We start from the raw sequence: 8,349 nt of genomic DNA, 5'->3' as shown, positions 1-8,349 counted from the left end.
TAACCTATAAACAAGAGTTAAATCAAGCTGAAACCAGGACTAAACTCGGTCTAGAGCAGGACAAACTGGAATAAACTGTAAACCTTTTCTAAATGTGTGGACTAAACCAGAACTAAACCAGTAGCCTATAAATCAGGGCTAAATCAAGTCTAAAGCAGGACTAAACCAGAACTAAATCTGCTTTAATGTGGGATAACAGTAGCTCAGTTGGTCCAGTGTTTGTCCACAGATCTGGAGGTTGGCAGTTCAATGTGAACGGTCAGATCCACTAAAAGGTTGTCGGTGCAGTTCCAGCTCCCCACAGATGAATGCTGTTATGTCCTTGGGCAAGAAACTGAACCCACCTTACCGCCAATGTCTCCCTACACTGGTGTGAGTAGTGAGTGGTTCCTTAATATAAAGTGCTATGAGTGCCTTAAAGTGGAAAAGCGCTATAGTATATAAACCATTTTTAAGTGTGTGAATTATGGTATGTATTCCTTCATTTGAGCTAGTGTTATTTTTTGCTTCAGTAATTCACAAGTTTGAGAGAAATTTCAGGCAATTTAAAAAAGAAAACAGCATATCCTTAACCGGATTTACTTTTTTAGTGTGAAAATAATGTAACTTGACCCATGTAACCCTTACCCTTGCTATCATTTTACATTTTCAAGTAGCCTACTGTAAAATGATTTTATCTAAGATATTTCTCCAAAAGAATTGCCTATTTTAACTACCTACCAACAGTCAGGGGCAGACTGGTAATGTGCATTCTGGAAAAGTCCAGGGCTGTTTTTTGGTCCCAGTCCGTTCCTGCCAACAGTAATAAACTTGAAATAGATAAAATGACTGAATTCTGCAGCTATTGTCTTAATTTTGTGTAAGAATGTTAGCCTATATAAGCAATGTTGAAATTGCAATCGGCCTATGAATACACCTACAAACAGCTTTAAGAATATTAATAAAGACTTTGTGGGTGAATAGATTAGTATTTTGAGTCTGAATCTGGATATGTTTTTCAGTGTGAGGTGTGTCCATGTCTTTATAATAGCATGTTAACAGTGCTACTCTATTTGAATACTTAATGTAATGTACAGTTCACATCTTTCACCCATGACATTGTCACTAACAGGATTAAATTCTAATAAAATATGTTACTCCTAGGAGACGGTGATTTCCTGGCTTTTAATTGGTCGTTTTCTCCAAATGCTTCTCTGGTCTGAGAGCTTTTCCCAGGACACACTGAAGTGAACCAGTGAGTGCGTTTACATGCACATCAGTATCCCGGTTATGATCGGGTTTTTTGAGTATCCCTGTTTCGTTATGATTCATGTAGACGCAGTATCCCAGTTTCTCAGCGAGTTCGTAAACAGCATATCCCAAATATTGCCATAACCGGGATATGGTTAATAATCATGATACTGATGTGCATATAAACGCAAAATAAAGAACAAATAAAGGACATTGCCACGTTTCTATTAATATTCAATGACTAACCAAATTTTTTAGGCATTGTTTAAAGGTCTTGTATTATGCCAGATTGACCTTTGTGAGCTTTAAGCCAGGTTATATATATATATATATAATGTTGTTTCCTCAACACAAACTTAACTGGAGTTGTGTTTTTGTTTCATTCACACACTTTTGAGAAATTCTGCATTGTTAAACTCAGACTGTCTGCATCTCCAAAGCTCAACAGGCCATGATGCAGTAGTTTTCAAGTTAACAGCTACATTTTACCTTTAGTTCAGCAGAGATAAGCAATTCCACCTCTGAAATGACTCCAATGAATGTGTACGAAGTTTAAAAACACATTGGAGCACTAATACACTAATCCTGTATTACATGACAACACAACTCCAGGTTTTTGTTTGCGATGAGGAAAAAACATCATAACATAGATCAGAAAATAGTTTAATATGCCAGGTTTCACACGGGCTGATCCTTCCCAGTCAGAAGGCGCCCTGACCCTTTTTGACTCTCCTGGTGGACACATTAGTGACAAGGTGATCGGGCGGAGACAGGCCTGCCCTTTCTTTTACAAGTGACCTTTTTAAAAAGTTTGGAAACATTGCTTAGGGTCCGTCACTTAGACCAATCACGAGCTTATGGGAGTGAGAAAGAACACAGCTTTTAACGGATATTATGCAACTCACTGTTAAAACGCTGGCCTTGGTCATGTGTGTGGCCATGGAGACGACAGCTGGGATGAAACATGTTTTAGAGAACAGTATCGCACCAGCCTGAAGGAATCTATATGTAGATTTCTTTGTTTCATTGTAGATTACATTTTCTTTCACATTTAAATCAAGGCATTGAGAGATGGCGGGGGGTTGTGCACATGCCTGAATCGGTCTAAAATGAAATATATTCTAATATCAGAGATGTTCACGCAAGAATGGACTCAGGATTTTTGCTGTTTGCACCAAGTAATTCCTCACTCAGACTGTACTGGGAGAAACTGTGACTGCTGTGTTGGACCAGTATTCTTGTTGCGCACATCCACCGGTTTTGGAAAACTGCACTAGTTGGGAGACCATGTGTTCTCATCGTAACTAACCATTTAAAGGTCTGATAAAAATAGAATCCAAACTAAATTAATGCAGACGACCCTAGCACCTCCGTCCCCAAGGTAAAACATATTGTTTCCTCATTAAAAACATACCTAGAGTTGAGTTTTCTTTCATACACGCCTTGCATATTTAGGTTGAGTTCTTCTCTCAAACTGTGGCCATATGGGCTTGTCAAAGCCTGATCCCGTCAGATCTCAGAAGCTAAGCAGGGCCGGGCCTGGTTAGTACTTGGATGGGAGACCACTGGGAAAATCAAGGTGCCACAGTGGGGCGCCAGTCACAAAAACTGTCGTTGTGTCCTTAGGCAAGACACTTCACCCACATTGCCTAGTATGACAGTGGTGTGTGCATGAGTAATGGTGGTGGTCAGAGGGTTCGATGGTGCCAATTGGCATGGCAGCCGCGCCTCTATCAGTGTGCCCCAGGGCAGCTGTAGCTACAATAGTAGCTTATCACCACTGGGTATGGAGAAAAAGAATAATGAATCTATGAAAAAATGCTCTGTAAAGCATCTTTGTGACATATGTCTGTGAAAAGCACTATATAAATAAAGACTTACTTACTTACAAACTGAAAACACAGTGTTCCACCTTGTGATGTCATACAGTTATACAGGAAGTACTTCATACACCAGGGGTCTCCAACCTGTAACTCGGGATCTATCAGGAGCTCTCCACCCCCTTCCAGGTAGCTCGCCAAAGGGTTTCCGAAACAGTAACTCTTTATTTTAGGGTGCACTTATTAACATCTACCTACCTGCTAATTAGCATGGTCTCAAATGGTTAATTTGTCATTAATTAGTAGGAATGTAATGATATCCAACTCTCTCGGTACGATATTTATTGCAATATTTTGGAGAGGCTAATATAATTGTAGATGGGACACTTTTTTGCTTTTAAAATACCTTGAAAAGATTTTGGTGTGAATTATTTCCATCATAATCCCAAGAATTCAAGTAAAAAACATATCTCTTCATGTTGTCTGCACTGAAATGAATCATGGGATATGTAGTTCTTTATGTTTATAAGCTGTTGCTTCTATAAAACCATGAATTTAAGCAAAGGAACTTGTGATTTGATATATTGTGACAGGCCATGATATTACTGTGAGACTTTTGACGATACGATATCACGATATTTCGGTTATTGTGACATCCGTATTAATTAGTATTTATTTAACCCTTATTAATGTCTAATTCCCCCAAAGCTTATTCTGCTATTAGTTAGACATTTACAAACACTTTCCTATTAATCCTCCTTATTTCTGCTTATTAGTATGATACTAGGCCATTTTTGTATATGAATTATGATTCTAATAAACTGGTGTTGTTAAGGCCTAGTAGCAGAAGAAATGCAGTTTTTAGTTATTTGCACCAAAAGCTTATTAGAATCATAATTCATGCGCAAAAATGTCCTACTATTATATTAATAAGCAGCAATAAGAAGTGTGTTAATCTGAAAGTGTTTGTAAATGTCTAACTAATAGCAGAATAAGCTTATGGTGAATTAGACATTAATAAGGACTGAATAAATAGTAATTCAAGACAAATTAACCATTTACAACTATGCTGATTAGTTAGATGTTAATAAGTGCATCCTAAAATAAAGTGTTACCCTGAATATTGTGCTGAATGACTCAAATTTCATGAAATATATGATTGATGTCTAACTTTGTGCACTAATAAATGGAAAAATGTTTGTTTTAAAGGTATCTAACTCTTCCCCATCTAAGGCCTTTCTATGCTCAGTTTCTTGTGGCCGCTAAAATTAGTAGCTCTTTGGCAATTTCTTTTTGTGAAGGTAACTCACAGGAAGAAAAAAGGTTGGAGACCCCTGCCATACACCATCACTAGAATCATTTGGATCATTTCAGCGCTGGGATTGCCAATCTTTACTGAACTAAAGGTTAAAGGAACAGAGCATTTTGAGCTTTGGAGATGTAGGCAGACTAATAAACTGGGATTTACCCAAACTTGTGTGAATGAAACAAAACACAGCTCCATGTTTTTGACGAGGTGACAACATTCTAACACGACTTAAAGCTCACGAGATATATAACCTTTAAAACAGACTCACGTTTTCGCATATGTACCTCGGTGGATGCATTGATCACTCTCCTATACATCCCCATGTGTGATCACGAACCCCGACGGCACGTGGCGATTCCTGACCCTGACCTTTACCAGTTCGGATCTCCATCTACTGACGATTAGCCAAGTCCAACATGTAAATGCCTTGAGAGAAAGGGCAGCAGAATCAATTTAAGTTTAGATATAGCGCCAGAGATGCGTTAAGACAGAACCAAAAACAATTATACACTTTAAAAAGACTGAGACAGCAACAGCGAGATTTGACCTTTTTGTAAATGGTAAATACAGCTATGCTCTTTTGCAGTGTATTAATTCTCCATTTTCTAGACTTTAGATTATTTGGTGCTGTAGAGTTACATAAACTAGTTCTGTCATTAGCTGAAGCCTGTGAAAGTGGCTCCCATCTTTTTCTTAAGAATGTTTATAGTAGTCCATATTGCAATGCTTTCTTGATGTTGTTACCTCATTGAAAACCTGGAGTTGTGTTTTGTTTCATTCACACATGTTTGAGTAATCCTTTATTATTAGTCTGTATCTCCAAAGCTCAAAATCCTCCTCTTATCCAAATGATTCTAGTGAAGGTTGTGTGGAGTTTAAAAACACAGTGAAGCACTTCCTGTATTACAACCATATTTTTCGGACAATAAGTTGCACTTTTTTCATGGTTTGGGTGATCCTGCGACTTATACTACTACTATATTACCATACTATATTAAAATGTTCACACTGACAGCCACGAGACGCTCTAGGTTTGTGTGTCAGTATCTGTTACTCCTATTACTCCTGTACCACTGTCACTTCACTCTACTGCGCATGTCTCCTGCAGAAAGAGCAGCTCTCCTGTCTGTATCATGTCAGTCGATCGCACCATTACGTCTGTACCACTGAAAATTTATAAATGTAAACAAACTTATGAAGACAACTGAGAAGACAGAACACAAATGCCCCCAAAAGAAAATCATATTTTGCAGATTACAAGATGCAAGTAGTGAAATATGCAGCTGAAAACGGTAATCGAGCAGCAGAAATAAGGTTTAGAGTGAGCGAGAAACTTGTGACAACCGGGAGGGTGCCTCACGGTTCGGACTCAAATTTTCTGGAAGTCATAGGATGGATCAACAAAGCCTGGACTTCAGTGACAACCAAAACCATCCTGTCGGGATTCAGAAACACCGGAATAATTCGAACTGGAACTGATGCTGAGTCTGACGACAGTGACACAGAAGAGGAAGCGGTGCTCTGTTTACCTTCGGAGATTGTGGAGTTGCTCAAAAGGGACACAAAGGATGAAGAATTTAATGGATTTAGTGATTTGGAGTGAGATGGCGAGTTGTGTAAACTTGTTCTGTTGTTTATGCTATAGTTATCTGAAGAACTGTTCATATGTGACATTAACAGCCTCTTGTTCTCTGTTCTATCGTTTTTACTATAACTTGCCTTTCAAGGTAGAATGTCGGTTACTGGTCTCTGATTTTATAAAATAAATTTCCCCCAAAAAGTGCGGCTTATCGTCTGGTTTGACTTATATTTGTTTTTTTCTACTTCATTACACGTTTTTTGGCCGATGCGAATTATACTCCAAAAAATACGAAACCTGACTCAGGACTCAGCCTAAATATTTGTTAAACATGTATGAATGAAACAAAACACAGCTCCAGATATATTTTCAAAGAGAAAATAACATTATAACACAGATCAGAAAATAATGTAACATGACCACTTTAAACATCAATGCAATCTAAAGCTTGTACATTAGTTCTTCCATTGCCTTGGCAAAGGTCTGCGCTCTCTGTACAGGACTCAACATTCCACTGCAGTCCTTGGGTTAATGTGTACGTTAAGTAATTTGTCTTGCCATGAATTACCTTCAGACGTCATACATATTCATGGGCCCTTGTCTAATTCCGAAGCATGCTCTAACTCCTGCAAACCATGGCATGTGTTCCACTCAATGGCCCCATACTTTTTAAACCAATTAGCTGTCCCTTCCTCCCAAGACATCAGCTTTGACAAGTCGCCAATGCAATTTCCATAACAGAGCGATTGGCACCCTCAAGGCCATTCCCGCTGCATACAGAGGAGAAGCCTGCCGCGCATCTTACTCCCAAAAAGTCTCCAAAACAACACACACATCCCTCTCAAACTTATTTTAAAATTTGATCATCTACAGCGGTGGAAGGTCACGAAGTAAAAGTAGTAAAGTACTGTATGTAAAGGTGAACTGTGGAACTTTTCGGTAGTGGGTCCTTCACCTACTTGTCATTGCTCTGCTTCAAATGTTCCACGGTATGACATTAAACAGCTCTACTTTACATTTATTCAATTACAAATTGTTTTAAAGCTCAAAAATACCGAAAAACAGGTATTCTGGCTGAGGGGTGTTGCTTTTCCACAGATCTGACCTGTAACTTGGTTTGGTTCAGTCTCTGATACTGCGAAACATTCCAGACAAAGCAATAACATCTCCATGGAGACAAGCAGATGGCAGACCACCCACTGGAAAAGTTACACAATGCTCTCTTTACTTAAGTACATTTTACAGTGGATACTTTTTTTTAAACTTTTACTTCACTACATTTAAGAGCAGTTATCTACTCCAGTACATTTTGAACAGGACTAAAAAGTAAAAGTATGTTTTTTTATTATTATAGTTTGAGCAAACAAAAATATACAAATAAAAAATACTTGAAAAAAAAGATTCATTTGTTTCAAAATTCAGCAAAATCTGCATTAAAATCACAACATTTGAAGCTTCATCAGATTTCAAAACCTGCACAAAATACTTTTACTTGTTACTCTTGAGGTACAAACTGGTAAACTGGTACTTTTAATACTTTTACTTAAGTATATTTTTTAATGTGATACTTTTCCTTTTACATGAGTGTTTCTTTACTCCAGTATCTGTAAAATGATTTTACTTTTACTCTTTAAGTACATTTTAAACTGGTACTTTAGCACTTTTATTTTAGTATATTTTTTCGTGTGATACTTTTCCTTTTACTGGAGTATTTCTTTACTCTATCTGTACTTTTACTGATGTAACAAACCTGAGTACTTCCACCGCTGGTCATTCTCTGTATAACTCAATGTACATAAATCCACCAGTGTGTACTTCCTCAAGGACAATTACTAGTTTTTCCTCGCACTAGCCTTCGAGAGCAGCGTGACCCCATATTACGGCATCGCAGTGAATCAGCTTTATTGGATTAGTTGACAACCTTGACCCCGGCTGTCTGAGGAGGAGGTGGTAGGGGAGGGGGAAGGCGTTCTCCACGTGGGAATGCAGCCCCCGTTAACCGCCTTAGCGTGTACGCAGGGCGCTAACCGTAATGCAGCATAACCCTTGGACTTCATGAGGGCTGTTTATGTTGACCCCTGGTAGCGCTAATGCAAAGCTGTGATGGTGAGAAAAAAACATCTTACAAGGTGCAGAATTATAATGATCACTAAGGATTATGTTTGTGTATGGGAGTAGTGGGCCCTGTTGACTTTAATAAATCATATGTATCGATATTTTGCAAATGTATTAAACCTTTATAATTACATACATATATATTTTTAATAACTTCTCTCTATAAATATTCAAGTGTCATGTGTAGTTTATTGAGGAATATTGACAGTGGCTGTGATTTCTGTATCTTCCTTTTGCAAACATAACACCATATCTGTGTATTTGTTTGATGTTCTAAGATAGTATATTGTGTATAT

The 8,349-nt window shown here is 38.0% G+C and overlaps 1 pseudogene; it reads left to right on the top strand.

Annotated features, from left to right (window-relative positions):
• The first annotated feature begins 2,702 nt into the window (after nt 1–2,702).
• Nucleotides 2,703–2,821, top strand: LOC129409916 (5S ribosomal RNA; annotated as a pseudogene).
• The last annotated feature ends 5,528 nt before the right edge of the window (nt 2,822–8,349 follow it).

The sequence above is a fragment of the Boleophthalmus pectinirostris genome, unplaced genomic scaffold (genome assembly GCF_026225935.1).
Source record: "Boleophthalmus pectinirostris isolate CB_2022bp ecotype Guang Dong unplaced genomic scaffold, ASM2622593v1 HiC_scaffold_20, whole genome shotgun sequence".
NCBI lineage: Eukaryota > Metazoa > Chordata > Actinopteri > Gobiiformes > Gobiidae > Boleophthalmus > Boleophthalmus pectinirostris.
Note: the sequence above shows the minus strand (reverse complement) of the source record. Positions and strands in the feature narration are given on the sequence as shown.